We start from the raw sequence: 12760 nt of genomic DNA, 5'->3' as shown, positions 1-12760 counted from the left end.
TTATGACACAGTCACGTCAAATAGATTGTATGTGACATATTTGAGCTGTGATTTCAAAGAAGGTTTAGATGTAAGAGTCAGGAGGGAAAACCCATTCAAATGTGTTCTTGTTACTTTTTGCGCAGTGACTTCATGGACCAACCACCTAATGACTAAGACATGCCATTTGCAAGAACATTCCCTTAACCACAGATTTTTCTGGTTCATTTGCTTGAGGAACTCCAAAATTTTCCTGTCGTTGCCCAGGAAATCACAAGCAAATCTGGTGGTGGTGTCGAAGACTTAGAGGTGCCTGGCACTTGTTCGGGTACTGGGCTGGTCATTTCCTCCTTTGTGTTTTTCCTTTCTCTCTTTTGCAGCCTTTATCCACTCAGGTGATGAGCTGGTTACAGGAATTTCTCATACCTGCAGAGAGTGGGGTCCTTGCAGCAAAAAGGGTTTAAATATCAGAAGTGGCCTTTGGACATTAAAACCATATAAACCTGGATTGCTTTCTTGTGATGCAGTGTTCCGAAAACAAACAATGAAAGAATCATTTCAAATTCAGCAGAAGGAGTCATACTGCAGCTCTCATTGCCGAGTTCTGTGACAGAAATATTCCAAATACCTGTCTGTAGACCAAGGACATCCAATATTTCACAAGTGGCTTCTCACTGTGTGCAAAACCCCAGACCTTGCTGAGCATAAGAATCATTAGTTGCTTTCAAGGATTTAGCCTGGAATTAACACGACTCCTTTTCTTCCAGCATTTCTTCCCTGCAGTTGCTGATTCTCTCTGTGCATGTAAAAGCACTGATAGGGTCATCATTAATGTACAGCACCTCTTTTCTTCTTAACATTGGCTTCTCTTTACTGCAGAGGTGAAAGCCTTCTGCCTTTGAAGAACTACTTAAGATGAAATGGTTCTGAAGTGCATTTAAGGGTGTTTACTTTAGGCACTTTATTTTTTTCTTTATTTTTATTCCTATTGGAACTGGCTAATGTTATTCATTAAACTAACAATTTCTCCCCTGCCTGTTCTTAAGTGTGACTTGTGACCTTGCAATCTGTGTATTTTGTCATCACAATGTGTTACCATGGAACTGATTTTGATGTCATGAATAAGGGCATTGTGAGTTTCCACGTTCCCAAGCATATTTGAGACACAGGTTTGGAAACAAAAATGACTTCACCAGTTAAATATTGTTAGATCCTATAGCATATCAAAGGTAAGAACACTTGTGCCCTATATTCCTTTACATAGAAGAATCTAAGGTTAGGAATTTCAAAGCAGGCATATACAAGAATGACACTACAAATAGCATTTCATAAGATTAAATATTTTGTGAGAGTATTGAACTCTAACCCCTTTATGTTACTGTAGACAAAAATCTTTCATATTGTTCATGGAGCCTCCTCAGACTGTCTAATAGGGATTCTGTATAAAGAGGAAGAAATGCAGTGTGCTGAACAGCTCCGGGATGCTGCTGGGACTTAACTCCTTCAAGACAATAGTGGCTGAAGGGAATTTTCCACCCAAGATCACTCACAGGCAGACAGAGGGCAATGTACCATTGCTGCTTTTGAAGCTGAGAGGAGTAGTAAGGATTTTTCAGAAAAGAGCCTTACACAATGCACAAAGGGAAAATACACTTTTGTTGTGCAGCAGAATACATGTATTGCATGCTTTAAACTGAAAAAAAGCAAGTTCCCTCAGTGATCTACCTACCCACATGAGGTTAAAAGTGTTCAATGGAATCTCTTGTCAAGCTGTTCCCCAGGGTGTTTAATTCATCACATTTAAAGTCTTGATAGCATTCTATTATAATGGAGAAGTTTGAAAAGCCTCAAGTGGGGTTAAAGTCCTGGGTTGCAAAAAAATCTAGTTTAGCAGGAACCACATATATAGTTCTGTTTACTTCATCTGCTGGGGTTTTTTTCCAGATGAGGCTTACCCATCCATTTCATTTTACAATCTATCTCAGCAGCATTTTGCTCCTGGCACCAGGCAAATATGTCCTCATTAAGTAAAATTTATGCTAATACCATTCTGATTAGCAGCAGTCATTGATATTCACTCTCATTAGCTAAATTGGTTCACTGGAAGACATCCCGTTGAGGGGTTTTTTTCTGTTTTAAATGGAATATTAAATGTATGGATTCACAGAGAAGACAGATGATGATAATTATACCCTGTGTTTACTCCAGCCATTTTTTTTATCCTAAAGCCTCCTGAAGTACTTTGCAGCATTTAGATCTGCAAGGAGTGAGAAAGACTTTTTTTCCCCCTTAAAGAAAAATCTCTGTCAGATATGAAGAAGCTGTTCTGGTTTTACTGTTATTAGCACAGATGACACAAAGGAGTCTCCCATTCTGAATGTAGGTGCACATTTTGATGACACAAAATGCAGGACACTTCATAGGACATCTAACCTGGGAATAAGCTCAATTCATGGAGTAAAGGGACTTTCTACATGCAGTATTTTTGGAGTAACCTTGTGATCCTGACTTACCATCTCTAGGAGTTGGGCCTGCACTGATATTGCAATATTAGCCTCAGTGTGAACCTTTTATGAAAAGTACAAGGATCCTCATCTTTATAAATCTGCTCATCTTTATAAATCTTGGTTGAAAGGAATGATCAGTTCAGCTGAGAATTTTATTATATTTTCTTATGTTAAAACATACAAGATCAGTTCAAGCCATGCTTTGATGCAGTCTGGTACGATGCTGTGATGAATTGCCACCTGTTTTCTCTTAACCCTCTTGAAGGGCTCTTGTTGGGCAGAAAAGAGTTGGAAGCTGTTATTGCCAAGGTGTGATAATCTTGCCATCAACATTGTTAGGTCCAAAGCAGGTTTCTTTGTATTATAGCCCCCAATTCAAGTGCAAGAAGGAAAGCAGTGCTCTTAATGCCTTATATTTTACTCATATTAACAAAAAATCCCAGTTGATGTCTGTCTCTATATGCAGACAGATCTGTCCTTTACAAACTCTGCCCCTATAGTTGTCTGATAAAGTTCTGTTTGCCTTTAAATATTGACTCTGCACATACTCCATTCTCTTTAAAGAGGAAAAACATTTCTCTGGTCCATTCAACCCTTGACCTTACTAGAAGGATTCTAAACAAGGATGTCTCTTCTTGCTAATTTTTTACCTTTTGCTCCATCGAGGCTGCCGAGCAGCAAACAGATGGCAGCAGCCACTGGCCACAGGCAGTGGCAAGATGGGAAACTCTGGCCTACAGTGACCTTTGACTGGGCTTGAAATTCCTCAGTTTGCCTTTGAATTCCCATCACTGAATAGCTCACATCACTCCTGTGCAATAATTGCAGTCTTTTCACATGTGCACTTCTGTTTCAAGTCTCTTAGATTGATCTAATCTTTCTTCTTTAATCAAAACTAGTTCCACATCCAAAAGATGCTTCGGAGGGGAGTTCTGTGACCACAAGCAGCAACGTGAAACCACCCAGATGCAGATAAATTGCCATTCTCCCTCACTGCACAGAGAAATTGGGGCCTAATGGTATAGCAATTACTTTGTTTCCATGGTAACGTGTGTGAGCGCTATAAATAATGTTTGGTGTTTATAAACAATTCAGTTTACACTGAATTACAGACACTATTTGTATGCTAATATATGGGATGCACTTCTAGTTGTTTCACAGTGATAGAAGAGCAAACAGAAAGCTGCAAGTTTTGTGAGCACTGCACTGAACAATGTGATTATTATTTTTTCCCATGCCTATGTCCAAAGGAAAAACTGCATGAGCTGAATATATTTCCTTTCATAATATATACCTTCAATAATGGAAAAAAAATCCTGGAAAGAAAAACTTACGGAATTAGCAGATGGTTTTGCTCCCCATCATCATTACTGTACTGGAGGTTTTGTCCCAGAAGATAAAAAATATTTAGGTTGAGATACAGCAAAATGCTTCTGTGCATGCTTATTTTTAAGCTTGTAAAGTGATAAAACATCTTAGTTTGGTGTTTTAAAATTGCTTTCTTTTTTCCACCTTTTATTATGTAACAGCAAAATATTTTCTGTTTCAGATTTGGCCTTGAATTTTCACTTTTTTTTCACAAAACCAATAAGGAGCTGCTGGTGTTTGTTCAAATAACATATAAATTCACTGCAACACCAGTTTATTTGCTGGTCACAGGTAGTGATCAAGGGGGAAAAGGGGGCTGCTGCAGGTATTTAATGGGGTTGCAAGAGTGTTTGCAGAGAAGGCAAATTTTAAGAAGGAGCAGTGAATATCCACTGGCAGCTGGAAACACAAGCACAGAGCACAGCTCTGAAAGGACAAAGCTCTGTCATGATCAGCACGAAGGGAATTCCTGCTCCCTCCTGCTGCCTGGCTGGGGAAGCAGAGCTCCCTGGCCACGGGCCAGCAGGGCTGGAGCTGTGCCCCTACCTGGGCGAGCTCTAATTGCTGCTGCTCCCTCTGAGAGCAGTGCTTGTGCTTGTTTGGCTTGGGACCTGGGATGGGCTCTGGCAGCCAGGCTGGAAGAGGGAAGCAAACACGAGGGAGCAGATTTATGTTAACAGGCTGTGAGTGTTCACAGGGCACAGCACCTGTGGGCAGACACGTAGACAGCAGTGGGCACTCCCCTGAAACAGCAAAAGAGTGCCATTTACCCATTGTTAAGGAGTAAATGAAACACACTGCATTAAATTTGTTCCCTGGCAGTCATCCCAGTTGAACTGCCATGCTGGTTAGCTGTGGATACCCCTGTATTTACATTAAAATAGTTCAGAAAATTTCACCTTTATTCATGCCCTGAGCATGCAAACTGAATCTCCTCGGTGTGAGCTGCAGGCAAAGCATCGAGCTGTGCTGAAGGCTGAGATTAAACCTCCCTGGCTCCTGGTTCCACACTATGGCTCTTTGCAGGTGGCAGGGCAGCTCCCAAGGGCACAAATCCCAGCCCATTCCCCTGAGCAGATGGAGTCCCCTCTGCCTTTGATTTCCTGACACAAGCCACGGCCAAAATTACACGAATTGAATATTTGCTTTGTCATCTGGGCAAGACTTGTTTGTTTGCGCCATCCACGCTCACTCAGAGTGACTCCTCAGCCTGTGCTGAAGCTGTGTAGCAGCAGGCAGCATGTTTATTTTGCACTCTTTGGTTGCTGGTCTGGAAAAGAAAGATGCTTGGCTTTTGGGAAAGCACCAGGAAAACAAACATGAGCCAAATAATGAGGCTAAATAATGTGGGATTCAGTAAAGGGCTGATATTGTTGTGACAGGGCTGCAGGGTCACTTGGGGGTTCTCCTTGGGCACTGACTGCATCCTGTCCCTCCCTGTCTTAAATAACCTCTCCATCACTGGCCTCCAAGTGTTCTCCTGAGCTGGTGCCATGAGATGCAGGAACAACTACAGCAAGTTTCCCTTCAGTGCTTCTGTAGCTCTCAAAGTCTTGCCTTCTGCCCTCTTCTCCCCCAGAGGATGCAGAAGTTGTCATTCACCAAGAAGTGCAGAGAAGCCAAACATCTTCCATTTGGAAATACTGAAAATGACTGAAAATGGTTCCAGCCATAGATTGCCTGGGGTATGGTTGCTGGTATGAGTATCCCTGTGCTCCACAAATAGCTGTGGTGAGGTTTGAAAACCCTGCTAAGCCTGTGCCTTGCTGCACCCACCGTGTGCTCCTTGGTCCCCGTGTTCGATTTGATCTCTCTGATGTGTCCTCTGCTACACCTGACCCCAGGAATGGATTTCACTAGGGTCTGCTGAATGAAGGAAAGGGGAAACTACCCCCAGGCATTGGGCAATATTTCACAAATGGCATCTCAGGTCAGGCCAGTAAGCTCCTATTTAATCAGTTGTATTTATTTTAAAACTATGACAGAATATGATAGCCTGGCTTTGTTTTAATGGTAGACTTTGGCCGTTTAAGTTTTGGGTTCTGTGTTTTGGGGTGTTTTTCTCTATATCTTAATATCTTTTTAAAGTACTTTTAACACCTCTTGGCTTCATATATTTCTCTAAGATTAAGATGGTGGTATACTCCAATTTGTTTGATTTGCATGTCTGAATTTGGAAGAATAACAATAACAGAATATATCTGAGAAAACTTAGAAAGAAAAAAATACAGGATTATCTTTTTTTGTAACTAAAATATGAAACTCCATCCTGTCACCACTCAAGGTTTTTACAAAAGTAAGAGGAAATAAAGATTATTGACTGCATTGGGACAGAAATGTTCAAAAAGGTAACATGTTCCTTAACTGGGAGTACAATGATTTCCCCATCACAAACACACACACACAAAATAATCCTGAAAGTGGTTCTCTTTCCAAGGAAGCACAAAAATTTATATTTCCCTTGATTTAAGACAGTATCTGGTTTGGACCAGCCAGCTAATTTCAGTTTGATATTTGTGAAACCTTTCTGTATCTTGTTCCTCCTTTTTTCAGCTTCTGGATTAAATATATTAAAGTACATAATTAAAATAATGCAAAAACTAGGACACTGAGGAAGCCTGTCTTAAAAAACCTCCTCACTCCCTAGTCTTCTGGTTTTACATAGAATTTGAGAGATGCATCATAGCTCTATTTTGGTCTTGATTAATCTGTCTTTTGTCACCAAATAAGTTTTTTGCAAAGTTTGAGAGGCACACCAGACTTAGAAAACTTCCTTGTTTAGTTCATAGCATCCTACTGTCACCACCATATTTTCTGGAAAAATCCCTTTTTTCCTGGGAAGCTGAGAAGCCTCAGAGAAAAAGGAAAACAATATAATCTCATTTGCTCCTCCTGTGTTTTGCTGCTTTGGAATGTGGTTTGGAGATTGTTTATCCAACAGGAGATTGTTTCACTGGTTTCATGTGAATTGTTTTTACTTATTGGTCAATAACAGCCAAGCTGTGTCGAGGCTCTGGGGAGAGTCACAAGTTTTTCTTCAGTATCTTTTAGCCTTCTTCTGTATCCTTTCTGTATTCTTTAGTATAGTTTTAGCATAGCATTCTTTAATATAATATAGATCAAAAATAATAAATTAGCCTTCTAAGAACGTGGGGTCAGATTCATAATTCCTTTCTTTGTCTGGGAACCCTGCAAATACAAGATCCTCTAGTCTGGCTTTGCTTAGTGCAGAGTCAGAGCTGTATTTGGTGCAAACCATCACCTTGGGCAGGTTTCAGGTCAGGAGCTTGAGCTGATTTGATTTATTGCTCCTTAAGCTGATGTGCCTTACCTTGCAGTCCTCCACAGGGGAAGGGGAAGCTCAGCTCCCTCCTCTTTCAGCTGGAGATGATGGGAGCAGGCAAACACTTCACTGCTTTGAAGTGCCAGCAGAAAGCTTTCAGGATGGTGGCCAACACCCTCTGCAAGTGCATTTGGATCTGTCTCAGCTTGAGTAGAGACATTTGAACAGGTATCAGGCTGGGAGGGCATGTAGCCAGCTAAAAAACTGGAGTGGAAAAAGAAGCTCAAGTGAACCCACCTAGGGAAAAGAGGCAGCTCTTGAATGCAAAAGGCTTTAAACAGAAAACTGAGGGCACTGTTTTTAGAGGAAAGCAAATGCAGGTCCTTGGGAAGGCATTCATTTAGCTGGGTTTTGAAAAAAATTATTTCTGTTTATTCTCTTTGCTAATGGATAGTTAGGGATGGGGAGAATGTTTCAGGAATTACCTAAAACAAAAATTGACAGTGCTGGTACTTTCACTAAATGTGTTTGAAGTATACATGACTTTCCAATGCAGAATCAAAAACTACAAAAATGGTTCAAATACTAGTAGAGGCATTCAATTCACTAAATCTTAACTTCCACTTCAGGAAAACATCCCAAAAGGGGTGTATTGACCTCTTATTATCTGCTTGAAAAATTGAAAATAATCAAAAAGAGTTCTAGCTCTCACTTTAAAAAGTAATATGTTTTGCAAAATAAGCACTGATTAAAAATTAACATTTTCCACACCTACCTTTTCATTTTAAGTTTGCAACAACAGCCAAAACATAAAGTGGCATTGGCAAGGATTGTTAAAGGCTCATTGCTTCTTCTTCCAGGTCTTTGGGACTGAAAGTGGATATTTACAGATACCTCTAAAATGGGGATGCCTCTGGATAAGTTAATGGGAGTATTACAAACCCAGGAGTTTCTGGTTTATGATCCTGAAGACTGGAGAAGCTGAATTAGATGCCTGGGAACAAAGAAATTTGATGTTCTGGCCTGATTGTCCTTTTGCTACTTTTTTTTTTTTTGTTTTCTAAAATTAACTTTATAACTCTATTGAGTATCTCAGGGATTATTTCCATTTCATGGAAAGATTTCAGCAGAGACTGTATGAATTGTTGCCAAGGGTTTGGAGCTGTAGAGTGCTAGGAGTGTAATTAGCCAAAATTAGTGTGGCTGGAAATGTCCAGGATATTCAACTTCTGTAAAAAGACCTTCAACTTGAATAAAAAAACCAGAGGCTTATACCAGGAACATTAATGCTTAGGAGTGGCTCTGTTTGACTAAGAAAATGCCATTAGAACCAAGTATTTATGACTAAACACACTTGAATAGAAAACATGCAGAGAAAACTCTTGGTGGTTCATTTGTCAAAAGCTGGCTGAACTGTAGCCCTGTAATAATTATGTTCTGGATATCACAGCCAGAGAAGCTGGTAACCACAAACTGACTTCCTCATTCCTTCTCCTTCCTCCAGGAGTGGTTTGGATTAGGTAGTCAGCTGAAATTTCCAAAGCACGTATTTTCTTACCGTGCTGCTGTGACCCATCTCCAGGTACTTCTTGCTTGGATTATCCCTAACACCTTCTTCTTTTGTTTCTTTCATGAAAAGTAAAGTTTATTAATGCATTGACTGAGTAAATCTTTCCCAAGTCCCTCTGCATGTGTACACATGCAAAGAGAGTAAAGCAACTTAGGCACTAAAAAAAAAAAGACGACTGGGCACTGTTGAACACAATCCAACAACTCTGTGGTTCCTTGTCCTGAACAACAGATATTCTATATCACCTAATAGTAACAAACAAAAGACTTTTTCCCACGCCATTATATATTTACTTTACCCTACTCTTCAAGCTTGGCATGCTGGCTTCCTAAGACTATTTCATCCCAGATGCAGCTCAGTGCCAGAATTGCTGGAACAAAATGCAGTGGGTGGACAAACCTGTCCTGCTGCATTGCTTCTGGCCTTTTAAAAACAGAAAGCATTTATCTGACTCATTACTGTAAATGTGCTAACAGAGCATACCAGTGATGGTTTTCTGACTGAAAGTGCCTGCATCTGCTCAAAAGGTTAACACGGGTGCAGATCAAGTGCATATCATGACACATTTGTTGATATCAGCCAGGGCCAAATATTAAGTAGCTTATCTTTTAAGGGGAGAGATAAGGAGGAAGGGTTGTGAGGTGCTTGCCAATAAATGTATATTCATCACAACTGTCGCTCCTGTGCGCTGCAGGAGCCACGGCAGGTGGGGCCAGTAACAGCACTGAAAACCAGGGCCTCTGAACTCAGCCCTTGCTCTTGGCCTCTGCTGGGGCCTTTGGCAAGGGATTTAGAATGGAATTAGGCTGCCTTCTGCTCCTGGCTAGGTGGAGGGAGAGTGGTTTCACACACATCCCCTTTTAGCAAGTGCCCAAGCATAGAATCACAGAACGGTTTTCATTAGAAAAAGCTTGTAAACATCATCTAGATCCAATTCCCCTTCTGCTTTCATCAAGACTTACTAATAATTAAAAAAAAAACACCTACAAATAAAAGAATGAAGTCTTATCAGAAGTTAGTGGGTGCTGATGATGCAGATATATGGAAGATAATATAGAAAATTTGTATCCCAATATTTCAGTAGCAGGCCACAAAATCCACTCCCCTTGAAAAGGGAAAATTGAGGAAGCAGCTCATAGAAATTGTTCTGAATATCTGCAGTGAGTATTTTTCAGCTATGCACACACATATGCATTTTTATGTATTTACATATATCTGCACATGTGCATGGAAATACATGGATAATGTACAGGCATTTTAGGCTTTTTATTTGGGATACAAAATGCAATTCGAGGATTAGCTTTTCTCCCCCTCTCTGGGTATGCTAATTCCTTCAAGTATCATAGAATCATAGAATATCCTGAGCTAGAGCAAACCCACAAGGATCATCCAGCCCAGCCCCTGGCCCTGCACAGACACCCCGACAGTCCCACCCTGTGCATCCCTGAGAGCGTTGTCCAAACGCTCCCGGAGCTCTGGCAGCCTTGGGGCTGTGACCATTCCCTGGGGAGCCTGGGCAGTGCCCCGCACCCTCTGGGGGAAGAACCTTTCCCTGATATCCAGCCTAAACCTCCGGTTATGTGTATATTTATGTCTTAAAAGAATGTAATACCTACCTCAGCAAAATGCTGAGATAATGTTTACCACTGTGGAAAATCCTGTGTTATGTCCAGCACTACTGAAAATACATGATTGTTAAATTTCACTGCCCTTTGAACAAGCTTAACCTGGAAGCTGAACTCAGGTAGGTGCAATGGCAATTATTGTTGCAGATAATTGGGATGATGTTGCTGTGACAGCCTTTTAGTGCAACCTGGATCCACTCTGGTGAAAGAACCAGGAGAGGACTTCTAGGAACAACCAGTATCATGACACTATTAAATATTCACCCCTCGAATAAGAGTTCTCTGGACAGCTGATTTGTTCAGAAGAATTCAAAATCATAAGTAAGATGCTTTGTAGGAAATTGCTTCAATCAATCACTGGATACTAGTCTGGCTTTTACAATTCTCTTTGAAATAATTTCTGTGGGGAGACAGTCCATGCATTAAATCAGGAGCTGAAGATTGGTTGGAAGAGAGGAGAGAGTGGCAGTAAAAAGCAAAAGCAAAGCAAATTTCACTGATGGAGTATCCACTCCACAACATATAAAATAAAAAAGCTTGCACTTCAGAAAACCTAGGGAAAATGGAATTGGTGCCCAAGAGCAACTAAGGCAAATGGTAGAAGGAAAATAGAAATTCATTCCCGTGATACAATTATTGGTGTTTAATTTCAGCAGTTAAATTATCCAGCATTGTCTTCCTGGAGTTTTTCTCCAGATGAGAGGGAGAAGGTCTGTCAGAGCTGAACTAAGGCCCCCCTGGAGCAAGATTGCTCTCCCCATTGTAGAGGGACTCCAGAGAGGCCGTCACTTCCCTCAGCCTGTCCTTTAGTCTTTTAAGTTGAGTGGTGTGAATAGCCTTCAAAATGCCTTTGGGTTTCCCTTTACCCAAAGATTGAGGGAATGCTCCTTTTCATTCTCAGCCACAGGAATTAAACAATAAGATCAAAATCTTGTAATCTTCTTGGGAATTCCTTTTAGTTGTATGGGATCTAAAATGCAGGGTTTTCCCTAAATTGCTGGGCAAATGAAGGCAGAGGCTAATCATACAGCTGGCTTTAGATGCAAACATTTCCAATGTCTGGTGTGGTTGCCAGTTGTTTGGGATGCCTATGAAACAAATATCTTAATAATTTTTATGACCTATGCAAGTTTAAGTCTCATTAAGCTGGTTTTTTATTGATCTGAGGATCTGTTTGCATCAAGAATAGGAGGACCTGGAAACAAAACAAACTTTAATATTTCAATTTTTGGTCTTTCATAGCACTAAGTTCTGAAAAGGATGATCAAAACAGACTCACACAGGGGTCTCCAAACAGCTAATAATTAATATATTGCTTTTAGTAAAAAGAGCACAATGGAAGATTTTGAGTTTACAGTAGTACTATTCCCTCTGTCTTTGTGCTCTATGGAACACATTGCAAACAATTACCATGTATTATGTGAACTGCCATTCTTCACTGAACAAATCCTTTAAAGCAAACATATCTGCTCTGCAGGATTGCACAGGGCGGGAAAGCCCTAAATCTTCATTTAAAAATGAGATGCAAATTTTAAATTTACGAATATATGTTCCCTACCAGAAAATGATCCCCTACCATTTCCTAATAGCAGACAAAACACGAGAAAGGAAATACTTGCCAATCTTTTGGTAGGCTTGTTGAAGTCTGAATGTGTAGACATGCAGACAGGGACTTTGGATTTGAGGGGAAATGAGTTTGTGGGTGAAGTGCAGCCTGCAATGCGGTTTGTTTAGCACACAGGAGGTTTCTTACAATATCAGTAACACAAACTGAAATTGCTTACAACTTCCCCTGCCTTTCCAACTTTGATGGTTTGGGTTTTTTTTTCTCAGGCACAGTTTTTGTTGTGTATATCCCACATCTTGTTGTGGCCATCACTCGGAGAGAAGAATGCTGGGTCTTTGCTGTACCATTTACTCCATCGCCTTCGCTGTGGGAACTGTCATTGCAACAAAAGCTCTGAAGGGCTGGAAAGGAAACGTGCAGTCATTCTGTCCAGTTATGAAAATTGCTATGAATGCAAATTAGCTTTATAGAAAGCATTTTCTGCTGAATGCCAATTTTGCTTTCAGTAATGAAAGCCACACTGAGTTATTTGCACGGGAAAGCTGCTATAAGGGAAGGTCTTGATTTGTCAGCTCCACTATCACTTTGGGGTTTTAGTCTTCAACTAACAAAGGGACCCAAGGAAATACGTTTAAAACTTTAAGTGACCTGCTTACAACATGCTTTAGATTTGTTAAAAGATTTCCAAAGCTTTTGATGAGTTTCATCTAGTTTCCAGATGTCATCGTAGAAACAAATGTAATGTTACCATGTGCTATAAAAACTTCCTGCAGCTCTATTAACAAGTTTCCCATGATGTAATTAGAAAGAAGGTGCAGTGTTTTCTTTGGCATCTGTGGGTAAAATACTGTGCATACTTAT

At 40.5% G+C, this 12760-nt stretch overlaps 1 long non-coding RNA gene across 2 annotated transcripts; it reads left to right on the top strand.

Moving 5' to 3' along the window:
- The first annotated feature begins 1111 nt into the window (after positions 1 to 1111).
- On the top strand, positions 1112 to 10595 carry LOC135301023 (uncharacterized). Of its 2 annotated transcripts, none has more exons than XR_010362781.1 (4): positions 1112 to 1208; positions 3386 to 3505; positions 8642 to 8719; positions 10480 to 10595. It is a non-coding gene; the product is annotated as an uncharacterized LOC135301023 (long non-coding RNA). The 2 variants fall into 2 exon arrangements; XR_010362782.1 differs by lacking the exon at positions 10480 to 10595 and adding an exon at positions 9789 to 9867.
- Positions 10596 to 12760: the final 2165 nt, after the last annotated feature.

The sequence above is a fragment of the Passer domesticus genome, chromosome 5 (assembly GCF_036417665.1).
Source record: "Passer domesticus isolate bPasDom1 chromosome 5, bPasDom1.hap1, whole genome shotgun sequence".
Lineage (NCBI taxonomy): Eukaryota > Metazoa > Chordata > Aves > Passeriformes > Passeridae > Passer > Passer domesticus.
This window is presented reverse-complemented; position numbering and strand designations above follow the sequence as displayed.